We start from the raw sequence: 13,339 nt of genomic DNA, 5'->3' as shown, positions 1-13,339 counted from the left end.
ATCGATTTTGCAATATATTAATTGAATATTGATTACTATTGGCATATATGTAGTAGATGACTATTGTCCCACCATTGATTGGAAAATCTACAAGCCAACGTCCAGTGGTCGATCAGGTGGGTCACACTGTATACCAAGAATCTTGCAGGTCAACTAATCAGGTTAGCCATACTGTACGAAGTAGATGGATGCTTAAAACAAGTTTTTTCAATACTTCTATTTGTTTCATACACCGGGGTCCACCTGATGAATGAAATGACCTGATTTTGGAGAGAGGCAACTCATGGTTTCTTCTCATCTTAATAGGGAACTTCTCCATTGCACGTGATGTTTGTATGTGTAGTCCCATGGTTGGGTAATCCAAACCATTGAACTTGTGCTCCTCATCATGGATGCACTATGGCCCCAAGCAATCCATTGTTTAGCCCTTTCTTTCCATTGACTATAAACCGTTGGTGAAGTTATTCCTCCCCATGTATTTCAAACCCAACAATCTAAACATTTAGAGCTGTTTTATTGAGGATATTTCTTGGGTGTGGTCCACCCATGATGAAGACAAAGTGTAATGGTCTGGATAATTGATGTAGAGTGGGTCGCGGACAGTTACATGGCCAAGATGGATCAGAAAAGGCCCGGTCGACGACAGAAGTGATCTAGACCATCGAACCTTAAATCGGGCGTATCTTGCAATCCGGAATGAGTTACATGACGTAAAATATATGATTTTCGGGTAGAACGAGTTACTTTAGCCAACCAACCCTGCTATGCTGGGTTGCGCAGCCCGGAATTGCGAAAAATCCCTGGATCAACAGTCATTTTCCTGTTTTAATTTCGTTTTTACTATAAATAGTAAGTTTTAGTTTGATTATAACTCTTCATCCGTCGGGCTTTAGGAGTCGCGCCCAATGTGAAAAGAGCTTAGAATAATTAGGAGAACGGTTTGGTGAAGCCAAATAGGACACTTACTATTTTTGGCCGAAAACCTTGCGCACTAGTAGACATCACGACCGTCTATAAATAGTAAGTTTACTATTTATAGTAAGTTGCGGATTCTAAGAGTTTGAGTTGTAGTTTAATTCTAATTTCTTTCCCATTGCTTGGTACCCCTATTTAAAGGGTTGTGAACTCGTTTTATTCATCAATTAATCAATTTCGAATTTATTAGAATTTATTTCTATTTTCTGCTTTCTTTCCTCGTGGATTCGAGAAGTCTCTGTGAGGAGTCCAGAGAAGCTCCGTGGATTCGGAGTAGTTATCCTCATCACGTTCATCCCTGCGTCAATTGGTATCAAAGCGAGGATTCCCCTTGGGCCGATGGCAAACAACGAAGGTATGAATCAAAATCCTATGGACGGTGATCCAGGGATTCGTTATCTTTCGGAAAGAATGGAAGCTTTCCACCGGGAGAGTCAGTTGACCATGTAAGGGCTGCAGGCAACTCTCGACCGTCTTGCGGATGTGCTACTCCCGCCCCGAGCCCTAGGCGGTGCTCCACCACCCGTGGTGGCTCCACCACCCATGGTTACTGTACGACACAACCCCGATTTTCGTAGAGTACTACCAGTGGCAAACCGTAGGGCTACACCAGATGATTCAAGTTCTAGCGACGAGGACCTTAATGAGAGTTTTGCCCGACGACCAATCCATGGAGGTGATCATCTAGATCGTGCTGAAAGAGACTATCGAGATAAGGCTGAACTTCCTAGTTTTAACGGTTTATTACGTATAGAAGATTTTCTCGATTGGCTAGCCGAAGTAGAGAGATATTTTGATTACATGGACGTGTCAGATCATAAAAGGGTAAAATTGGTAGCGTTTAAATTAAAATCTGGTGCTTCTGCATGGTGGGAACAATTACAACTCTCACGAGCTCGCCAGAACAAGGCGCCCATCTCATCATGGCCACGGATGAGACGTCTTCTTCGATCTCGATTTCTCCCCAGTGATTATGAGCAGATATTATTCCAGCAATATCAAAATTGCAGGCAAGGAAATCGAACAGTCACAGATTACACTGAAGAATTCCAACGGCTGGCTACACGAAACGATCTATCAGAATCTGAGTCACAGAAGGTGGCACGATTTATAGGTGGGTTGCGACCGACAATTCAGGACCGAGTTCAGATATACCCAGTCGGGACTGTGAATGAAGCTGTTCAGTTGACGGGTAGGGCAGAAACACAACTTGCAAGAGCTCCTGCTCGTCCATATCCTTCAACTCGACCCCCCATGACGAGTCCCACGCAGGATCCAGTGCTGCCACGAGGAAAAAACACAGTACCTCAACTTCCTACAACCGCAAACTGTGATACGGGGAGCGGTTCATCCAGGCCTCAACGTGCAGCACCCATAACAGCGAGTCCGAGTAGGATTCCAAATCCTTATGCTCGGCCAAGGTCGAACAATTGTTACCACTGTGGCCAACCAGGCCACTTATCAAACACTTGTCCTCAACGTCCCGCAGCACACTTGACTATAAACGAAGGGGGCACTGAAGATGAGGTCGCAGAAGAAGATCATCGCTTTAATGAACATGAACAAATCACTGAAGAAATAACAGGTGGCGATGAACTGACAGGCGAGGATCGTGGCGAATTTCTAGTTGTGAGGCGATTGCTGTATGCCCCGCGAAAGGAGTTACATCCACAACGACACAATATATTTCGTACTCAGTGCACCGTCAATGGAAAGGTCTGTGATGTGATCATAGACAGTGGTAGTAGTGAGAACATCGTCTCAAGAGTGATGATGGACAAGTTGCAGCTACCAACGATGAAACATCCTTCCCCGTACTTAATTAGCTGGATAAAAAAGGTGAATGAGACCAAGGTAACTAAACAATGCACTATCTCGTTTTCAATTGGCAAAAATTATAAAGATCAAATACTTTATGACATGGTCGATATGGAAGCTTGTCATATGTTACTCGGTCGACCTTGGCAGTCGGACCGTGATGTGACCCATCAGGGATGAGATAATGTTTACGTATTTGTCAAGGATAGTCGAAAAATAATCCTTGCCCCTATGGTACCAAAGAACCACCCTGAAGCCTCTAAAGTGGAGGGGAGTTCCCTCTTGACCATTCGGGATTTTATGGAAGAATCCAAGGAAACCGGCGAGGTATACGCTGTAGTGGTGAAGGGCGAGGAAGAGGAACCCTCAAACATCCCTCCAAGTTTAAGACTGTTGCTAAACGAATTCAAAGAAGTCTGGCCTGAGGATTTACCTGATGGATTGCCCCCCATGAGGGACATCCAACATCACATAGACCTCGTCCCTGGGGCTAGCCTGCCCAATCGCCCTCATTATCGGATGAGTCCGAAGGAGTGTGAGATACTTCAGGGGCAAGTGGAGGAATTGATCCGTAAGGGTCTCTTGAGAGAGAGAGCATGAGCCCATGTGCCGTACCAGCATTATTAACGCCAAAAAAAGATGGAAGCTGGCGCATGTGTGTCGACAGCCGAGCAATCAACAAAATTACCATCAAATATCGGTGCCCAATACCACGGTTGGACGACATGCTCGATATGTTAGAAGGGGCCAAGGTGTTCTCTAAACTAAATCTAAGGAGCGGGTACCATCAGATTCGTATTCGACCTGGTGATGAGTGGAAAACGGTATTCAAAACCAAGGAAGGGTTGTATGAGTGGCCGGTCATGCCCTTTGGCTTATCGAACGCACCAAGTACTTTTATGCGTTTGATGAATCAAGTTTTAAAACCGTTCACTGGTCGATTTGTGGTAGTATATTTTGATGACATATTGATATATAGCCAGGATGAGGCGGAGCACAAGAAACATCTCAGGCAGGTGCTACAGGTCCTACAACTTAACAAGTTGTACCTCAACTTGAAGAAGTGTAGTTTTTTAACTGACAGCCTATTGTTTCTAGGATTTGTTGTAACGTCCACAGGCATTCGTGTGGACGATGAAAAGGTGAGAGCTATTAGGGAATGGCCGATCCCAACAAACATTCATGAGGTGAGGAGTTTTCATAGGTTGGCGACTTTCTATCGTCGATTTGTGCGAGATTTTAGCACCATAGTCGCGTCTATAACAGATTGCATGAAAAAAGGACCGTTCTAGTGGACCGATAAAGCTGATAAGAGCTTTCATGAAATCAAGCATCGTTTGTCTACAACACCGGTCTTGGTGCTTCCTAATTTCGACAAATTGTTTGAGGTTGAGTGTGACGCTTCATATGTCGGAATTGGAGGAGTATTATCACAGGAAGGCAGGCCAGTAACCTTCTACAGCGAGAAGCTCAACGAAGCCCGAAAGAAGTGGTCGACTTATGAGCTTGAGTTGTACGCAGTTGTTCAGGCGCTGCGACATTGGCGGCATTATCTAATTCAAAGAGAGTTTGTTTTGTACACTGACCATCAAGCATTAAAGTTTATTAATAGTCAGACTAACGTGAATCGTGTGCATGCTAGATGGGTTGCGTTTTTACAGGAATTCACGTTCGTTCTGAAGCACAAGTCAGGGCAGCAGAACAAGGTGGCTGATGCACTTAGCCGTCGTGCATCACTACTAGTTACAATGAGCAATGAGGTAGTTGGCTTCGACTGTCTCAAGGAGCTGTATGCCGAGGATGAGGACTTCAAAGATTCTTGGATGAAGTGTCAAGAAGGTCACCCCAGTGACCTTCATATACAGGACGATTTTCTCTTCAAAGGGAATTGATTGTGCATCCTCCAAAGTTCTCTGAGGGAGCAGATTATTCAGGAGCTATATGGAGGTAGCCTTGGTGGACACCTGGGGCGAGACAAGACGCGAGCTCTTGTGGAAGAGCGGTATTACTGGCCGCAGTTAGTACGCGATGTGGGAAAAGCCGTACAACGTTTTCATGTTTGTCAGACCTCCAAGGGGCAATCTCAGAATACGGGCCTCTACACCCCGTTACCTGTGCCTAACAGTCCTTGGGAGGATTTATCAATGGACTTAGTACTTGGTCTCCCACTAACACAACGCGGCATGGATTCGGTGTTCGTGGTGGTAGATCGTTTCTCAAAGATGGCGCACTTTATCCCATGCAAGAAGACCCTCGATGCAGCACACGTGGCGAATTTATTTTTCAGAGAGGTCGTTCGGCTACACGGGGTCCCCAAGACCATTACTTCCGATCGTGACACGAAGTTCATTAGCCACTTTTGGCGGACTTTATGGAATTGATTCGATACACGACTTCAATTCAGTAGTGCTTACCACCCACAGACTGATGGGCAGACCGAAGTTGTGAATCGCACGTTGGAAAACCTCCTTCACTGTATTCCAGGAGAAAAACCGAAGTAGTGGGATTTGGCCTTGTCTCAAGCAGAGTTTGCATTCAACAATATGGTGAACCGCTCGACAGGGAGATCACGGTTCCAGATTATTTACGGACGAGTTCCTCGCCACACACTTGACTTGGTCCCTCTGCCCAAGCACCCAGGCACGAGCATTGCAGCAGAACATATGGCAGACAAGATCATGGGCATCCATGCAGAAGTGCAGACCAAGCTACATGCCTCGAACGAGAAGTACAAGGAACAAGCGGACAAGCATCGACGATAAAAAGTGTTCGAGGTAGGCGACCGCATTATGGTCCATTTACGCAAAGAGAGATTTCTGACCGGGACGTACAACAAGTTGAAAAATAAGAAGATTGGACTGGTACCAATCATCCAAAAGATCAATGACAACGCTTATGTTGTTGATCTCCTAGATGACATGACAATCTCACGGACTTTCAATGTCACGGACCTAACCGAGTATCATGAACCAGAGCATGACGAGAACTCGAGGACGAGTTCTTTTGAAGTGGAGGAGACTGATGTAGAGCGGGTCGCGGACAGTTACATGGCCAAGATGGATCAGAAAAGGCCCGGTCGACGACAGAAGTGATCTAGACCATCGAACCTTAAATCGGGCGTATCTTGCAATCCGGAATGAGTTACGTGACGTAAAATATATGATTTTGGGGTAGAACGAGCTACTGAAGCCAACCAACCCTGCTATGCTGGGTTATGCAGCCCGGAATTGTGAAAAAACCCTGGATTGATGGTCGTTTCCCCGTTTTAATTTCGTTTTTACTATAAATAGTAAGTTTCAGTTTGATTATAACTCTTCATCCGTCGGGCTTTAGGAGTCGCGCCCAATGTGAAAAGAGCTTAGAATAATTAGGAGAACGGTTTGGTGAAGCCAAATAGGACACTTACTATTTTTGGCCGAAAACCTTGCGCACTAGTAGACACCACGACCGTCTATAAATAGTAAGTTTACTATTTATAGTAAGTCGCGGATTCTAAGAGTTTGAGTTGTAGTTTGATTCTAATTTCTTTTCCATTGCTTGGTACCCCTATTTAAAGGGTTGTGAACTCGTTTTATTCATCAATTAATCAATTTCGAATTTATTAGAATTTATTTCTATTTTCTGCTTTCTTTCCTCGTGGATTCGAGAAGTCTCTGTGAGGAGTCCAGAGAAGCTCCGTGGATTCGGAGTAGTTATCCTCATCACGTTCATCCTTGCGTCAATAATCCAACCATGGCCCCCACACGTAGGAATTGAACTTCGTGTGAAACATTGATGTTCCGGACACTTAGTAAAGATTTGAAGTTATTCCACCTTCTTTAGAAACTCATAGACTTCTTGAGATGATTTTATGTCACCGCTCTCCTCATCTTTCCAGCCTCTTGAATATGAAAACCCAGTCCAAACCGGTGAATCAAGAAAGATAATGCTTGAGCCCTGAAAATTCACCGCATTTCAAAAAATTAGAAAGAATGGCTTGTTTGGTTGTATCAAATTTCATGAAATATCACAAGATTATACACCAAATTATGCTGAATAATCAGGAAGCATCATGATATTTGCTGCAACCAAACGCACCTGAAATGAAATTTTGAAAAGGGCACTTGAAATTTTGTACCTTAGTCCATGCATGTGGTCTCAACACCAACTTTGGTATAGTCCCATTATATATAGCTTTCTCGAATTGCAAAGGACCTAGAAAATGAAGATAATTACACTCCACTTCTACTAAAATAACCATTCCAAATATGTAGAGCATGGTTAGATTTTTTTATTTTTTATTTTTTTTTAAAAGAGTGAGAACCTGACCCTGTTCGGAGTCCTACTGTGTTGAGTCGACTCAAGGAGTCGAACAATTCCTTATTTGACTCAGTATGTAATAATGAAATTAAAATATTATATTAATGACTACTAATATAGTACTTTAAATTAAAAAGAAGGTACATCTCATGCTTGGTGAAGCTTGTGAGTTCAAAACTGTGTCTCTTCAGCTTTCATAAAAGAAAACAATTGACCAAGTGAGTGACTCGGTTTGAACTCCCATCGAGTCAACTCGGAAAAGTTCTATGTTATATATATACATGTATGTGTGTGGGGGCGCGCGCACGCCCGCATGTATGTATATGTATATATGTATATATATACATGTATATATATTCACTGAGTTTTCAAAGTATTATGTAGATTATTTTATATATATATATATATATATATATATATATATATATATATATATATATATATTCATTCATAAAAGGAGCCAGATAATATGCATAGATATATATTATCACCCCAATAATATATATTTTCAGTACAAGGTTGAAAAATATCAGGACTTTTTTCTTAAAAAAAAAAAAAAAAAACGGAACTCTTTTTTCATTGATATGAAGCGGCTATACAGAAATGGGCATTTGGGCAACCCCTGAAACAAGAAAATGGGGAGCCTATCATAAAAGGCGGCCAAAGACAAGGCGGCCGCCAAAGAAACTATAAAAAAAAGAAGAAGGAAATCTCTACACCTCCACCCTGACTGACCTAGTGGTTCCTAGCCCAACCTTGTCTAAAAAGAGTAGCCTGCGCACCTCAGGAGGGAAGTTAACCAACTGGTCGAAAACCGAAGCAATCTGGCTGTTGCTTCCTTCACAGGCCATCCCATCTGCCGGACCATTCCCTTCCCTCTGAATGAGTGTGAGAGAGATGGTACCAACCTGTCTCAACTTGTTAATACGCAAGATCCAAGAATTCCACTGCCAGGAAATGCGAGCCTTCCCCATGAGAAGGTCTATTGCCACTTTGGAGTCAGATTCGATCTCTATCCTATCCAGCCCTCTTTCTAGGTACAAGCTAAGGTCGTCAAAGATAGCACATATTTCGGCTCTGTTGTTTGTGCCCGTTTCGTAGCCTGATGAGAATGCGAAGATGGATGTGCCGTTGTCCCCCCTACAGATGCCACCCCCTCCACATAATCCCAGATTACCTCTTGCTAAACTGTCCACGTTTAATTTGACCGAGCCTCTCACTGGCCTCTCCCATTTGATAATTTTTGATCGAAATTTCTGCTGAGGGGGGGCCGGGACGCCCAACCATATTGAAAAATATCGGGACATATTGCACCATATTAGAATAAAATAAATAATATATAATAATAATAATAATAATAAAACTTATTGTGATGGAGACATAGGTAGTAATTGTATTTTGCGTCTTCCGCTCATTTGTCCTAAGATAATTCAATTTCATAGAGCAGACAACAATATTAAATGGTATTGTGCCGTATCGACACCATAGAAATCATTAGACCATCCAATAATTAATCTCCAACCAGGTAGTTCTAAAACTCAGTGGATCAACTAAAAACTTGACCAAGTCAACTTGACTCGATTAGATTTTGAGCTAAGTCTCATGGAACTCACTCTTGCTACGGTTGAGTCAGCTTGAAAACTGGGCCAACTTGATTCAATTCATTATGACGTAGAGGTGACCTCATCTATCAAAGCAAGAATAGCGACTACCACACTATAATGACAAGATATGTTCTGTTTAAGCATTTTTATTACTTTATGGGCAGCTGTAAGGCCCAAGAATTGTAAAAATTCTTTGACTTAAATGACTCTTGTGATTGGCCTGTGATCCTGGAGATTTGGATAAGGGTCTCAGTTATGAGAAAAGAAAGGTTTGAGCACCTTCTCTTGCCCGCACTCGCTTGCAGTCTCCACTTTAATGAACGTGCAATTTTTAGGGAAAATCATATATTTATGAGAAATGTTAGTCATATAGCTATGCTACACATAACCCTACGAGAAGGTTGGGTAGGCAAATAGGAAAAAGTAAGCAAATCCTAACCTCGCTTCACAAAGTCAAAAGACAATGGGCAGACAAACAAAATAAGAAATAAATAAACAGTTCCTAGCCTTAATTTACAAAGCCAAGGACCTAGGCAGGCAAACATAATAAAATAAAGTAATAGAAAGTAAATGCAGTAAAGAAAAATAAACAAAAAGCAGTGTTAGCTTGTAATTGAATATGCGGAATGGCCTATGTTCTGAGCTTGATTGAGATGTGAGAAAGAGAGAAGGAAAGTCAAACACTCTTTTCTTGGATCAAAAAAGGGATAATCTGACGTCCTTAATCCCGACTCTACTCTTGGCATGCCAAGGTTGACTTTGAGTGAGATTGCCGTGTCTAATTGACATAGAACCTAGGCATAGATATAGTTGCTATAAGGGGCCTAGGCGGCAAAATCTCCTCATTAAGGGGGAACGAAAGCTGAAATAATTGGAAAACTTCTATACCCTTCATTTTGCCGTTTCTGGCTCTGTCTGAGCAGTGGGCGTATGCCTGTTTATATATGTTTGAAAACCGTCGGCTGATGGTCGGCTTACGGACACTTGTCAAAAATATTTCATGTAAAATCTGTCAGAAATCTTTTGAAAAATTCTGAGAGGCTAGTCCTACTCATCTACTGCCCGAGCTCCTCAACGTTGGTGTATATGAGTCATCCCATTGGAACTGCCAACGGGACATGGAATCCCGCCCTACATGTGTTGCACCATGACATCACCTCCAACATAGAGTCGCCCAGACTGCGACTGGAGCACATCTCCCAAAATACACCTCCATCCAAAAATGGCATACCAGTCCTCGTAACGGTGTCCTGGAATAGTAGATGCCTCCGCTGAAAAGCCCTCTAGCAGGCGGGCGAAAGCCCAAGACTAATGACTGATCGCCTCATAAGGTGGAGTCACGGGAACAAAGAATGACAGATGCAGCTACTGCATCATGAGCTCGCCCATATACCATGTGGTGGTTGATTGGTATACGAGAAGCATATGCCCAGTTGACTGACGATAGATGGCCTCCACCCCACTGTGACCCCGCACGTAATCATCATAATGTGGGCATATCTTCAGTCCACCAAGATAGAATCTTAAAGGTTCGAGAAGTCAGAGCCTCAAACTAGGCACGCTAGTCATCCAAGCCATCGCGATGCAGGTTAGTAAAATTGTTGTGACTCCACTAATACAAACAAGGATACATGGCTAACTCGATCGTCATCAAGCCTAGACGCCAGTCGATGGAAATACTTGTAAAATAACGCCTTCCAAGTGAAATAAAATCATCATAGAAAGGTACGCGAAAAAGGAAATTGCATATGCAAACAAACAAACACGTACCTCGACCAAAGGAAAATGCCCATGTATCCCATCTGCACCCATATGGGCAACGACATCCAGAGCCTCATACAAGTGGGCCAGCAGTGCCTTCCCCCAAGCATAGGGGCAGCCCAGGAAAGTCAAATCCTCCACCAGACAAACGAATGTGGAATGTGATTAGAGATACCGAACACGTCCCCACCAAGGAGATGAAGCAAGAAGGCACGGGCACACTACACCCGCTCCTCCTTTGTCCGGGCCTGTCGCCCTTGGAAAGTATCTCAAAGCTGAAACAGTCGAATGCTCGGGTCCTTGCGCGCAGCTAGAGGAGGAACCATGCTGAGAAGCCGCACATACTCCTCGTCAAATATGGAATGAATCTTCCTAGAACCAAGAAGCGGGTCACCCTCGATCGACAACCCTGTGAAGACTAAGACCTCGATGAGAGTGATCCCCCACTCTTTGAATGGCAAGTGGAGGGTGTTCTTCTCAAGGCGCCAACACTCGAACAGGGAGTATAATTGTTATCGATCTCGACCAAGTGTGTGCGCTACGACCAACTCGACAAATGAAGTACCTACCAGGATACCCTGGGCCTTCGCATTGAGAGAGATGTACCATGTCGTCGATGACTTCCATGCTCGATGACTTCCATGCTCCCCACCACTTGAACTTGGGAGAGACTCCTCGGCTAGACAACTCACTAGCCAGGTGCCTCCCCTTCTCGTAACCAATCGCATAGGGATCAAGGGGAGAAACCTGACTCGATGAAGTCTCATAATTATAAACAATGTGACCGCCCGACATCCTAACCAAACCTTCAAATATCAACGTCAAGAAAAGAAAAGGAGAAAATGCAGAAAGAGGAAAAGGAAATCGAGTCCATCTAATGATCAAATCATCAATTAGGACACATCCAGCGGGCCCAATCACCGTATCCAGCCCTATCAATGGTTGAGTCATCAAATTCAGCCTTGCCAAAGGCTGGATCATCAAAAATGACCCCGCCAACAGCTAGATCATCGATGGGAGCCAAACAGTGACCTGATCATCAAATTTGACCCATCCAATGGTCATTTCATCAATTGGGTCCCATCCAATGGTTAGATCATTGATTGGGGCAGATCCAATGGTCAAATCATCATTTAGGGCCCATCCAACAACCCAAGCATTATACGACACCCCAGTAGTCGAATCATCAAATCTAATTCATCCAACAGTCAGATCATCAACGGGGGCTCATCCAACAGTCCAACTATCAGAATTAGCCACACCAATAATCAAATCGTCTAATTAGGTTTATCCAACGGCCAATTCATCAATTTGGGCCCATCTAATGGACCAATCAACCAATCCGGCCCAATTCAACAGTCTAATCTTCAGATCTGACTCGTCCAAGGGGTAAAACATCAAGGGTAACTCATCCAACGAACCAGATCGCCCAAAAACGGGAATCACTATGAAAAATACTTAAATCAAAGGTTTCAAGGGTATGATTCATGTCAAATCAACACTAAAATGATCTAAGGCAACCCCTTAGACATTAGATGATTCAGATCATCTAAAATAGCTAAGAGAAAATTTGGTGGGCCCCACTCACATTAAGGGCTATCACAAGCAAGGGGAACAAAGGTAAAGCTGAAAAAGAGAGATTACCTCACTGGGTGAAGAAGGACACGCCAATCACTAGAAAAAGTTGAAGAAATCGAAGCCCCGAATGCCGCAAAGATGGGTTTTCACAAAAGCCCAACCAAGAGAAATTTGAAATGAGACAAGCAAAAGAAGAGAAAGGGAAGAAGAGAGACAAGAAAAAGGAGAATTGAAGAAATAGGGGAGAAAACAATGAAAAACAACGGAGGAAGAGGAGGAATCAGCCACAAATGGCCGATTGTCTAGCGCCTGCTAGAAGAAGAAGCGGAATGAGACCGTCGGTTAACCATCAACCAACGGTCTGCCGGCAAATGCATTAATGCGGCAGCAGCCACTGCCACCCGATGTTTGATCGGCATAAAGTTACCTCATGCCCTATAAAAGATGCCTTGCTTAGCATGTGGGCCCATTTTTCCAAAAAAACAAATATGCAAGTGGGCCCCGCATGTGCCCTATGGCCCACCTCAAGATAATCGTGGCCCATCACAAACCAATCTAGGCCACGCATGGGCTGTCCATACCTCAACATTGGGACTCACCACATCATTCACATCAAAGATGGCCTGCCTCCAAATATGACCTAACCATTGCTTCAAAGCAAGTCCAATCTTGACCATCTGGACCCGATTACGGCCATCTAGATGACGGATGATGGATTGGATCATTCAAAAATCAAAATAAATCTAATCTTGACCATCAAGATGACGATCAGGACCATCTAGATGATGGTTGTCGGATTCGATCATTAAAAAATCATGCAATAAGTCCAATCTTGACCATCTGGATGATGATAAGGACCATCTAGGTGATGGATGACAGAATAGATCATTCAAAAATTATGTAATAAGTCCAATCTTGACCATCTAGATGACTATCAGGTTCGTCCAGATGATGAATGATAGATTGGATCATTAAAAAATAATATAATAAGTCCAATGTTGACCATCTAGATGATGATTAGGACTATCTTGATGATGGATGACGTATTGAATCTTTCAAAAATCTCTGTAGCATGTCCAATCTTAACTAATTTGGACCAATCAGGACTGTCCAGATGATGGATGTCAGATTAGATCATTTAAAAATCACTGCAATAAGTTCAATCTTGACCAATTAGATTCAACCGGGGCCATTTCGATCTAGGATGACGGATTGAATTTCCCAAGACTCATACCATAAAAGGCTCAATCTAAATCGTCTAATCTTGATCGATCCCATTCAAGCTCGGAATAACGGATCAAGAT

At 43.2% G+C, this 13,339-nt stretch overlaps 1 pseudogene; it reads right to left on the bottom strand.

Moving 5' to 3' along the window:
• LOC131218039 (serine carboxypeptidase-like 1) overlaps window positions 1-13,339 on the bottom strand; it is a 93,105-nt pseudogene that overhangs the window by 43,478 nt on the left and 36,288 nt on the right.

The sequence above is a fragment of the Magnolia sinica genome, chromosome 11, assembly GCF_029962835.1.
Source record: "Magnolia sinica isolate HGM2019 chromosome 11, MsV1, whole genome shotgun sequence".
In the NCBI taxonomy this organism is placed as follows: Eukaryota; Viridiplantae; Streptophyta; class Magnoliopsida; order Magnoliales; family Magnoliaceae; genus Magnolia; species Magnolia sinica.
This window is presented reverse-complemented; position numbering and strand designations above follow the sequence as displayed.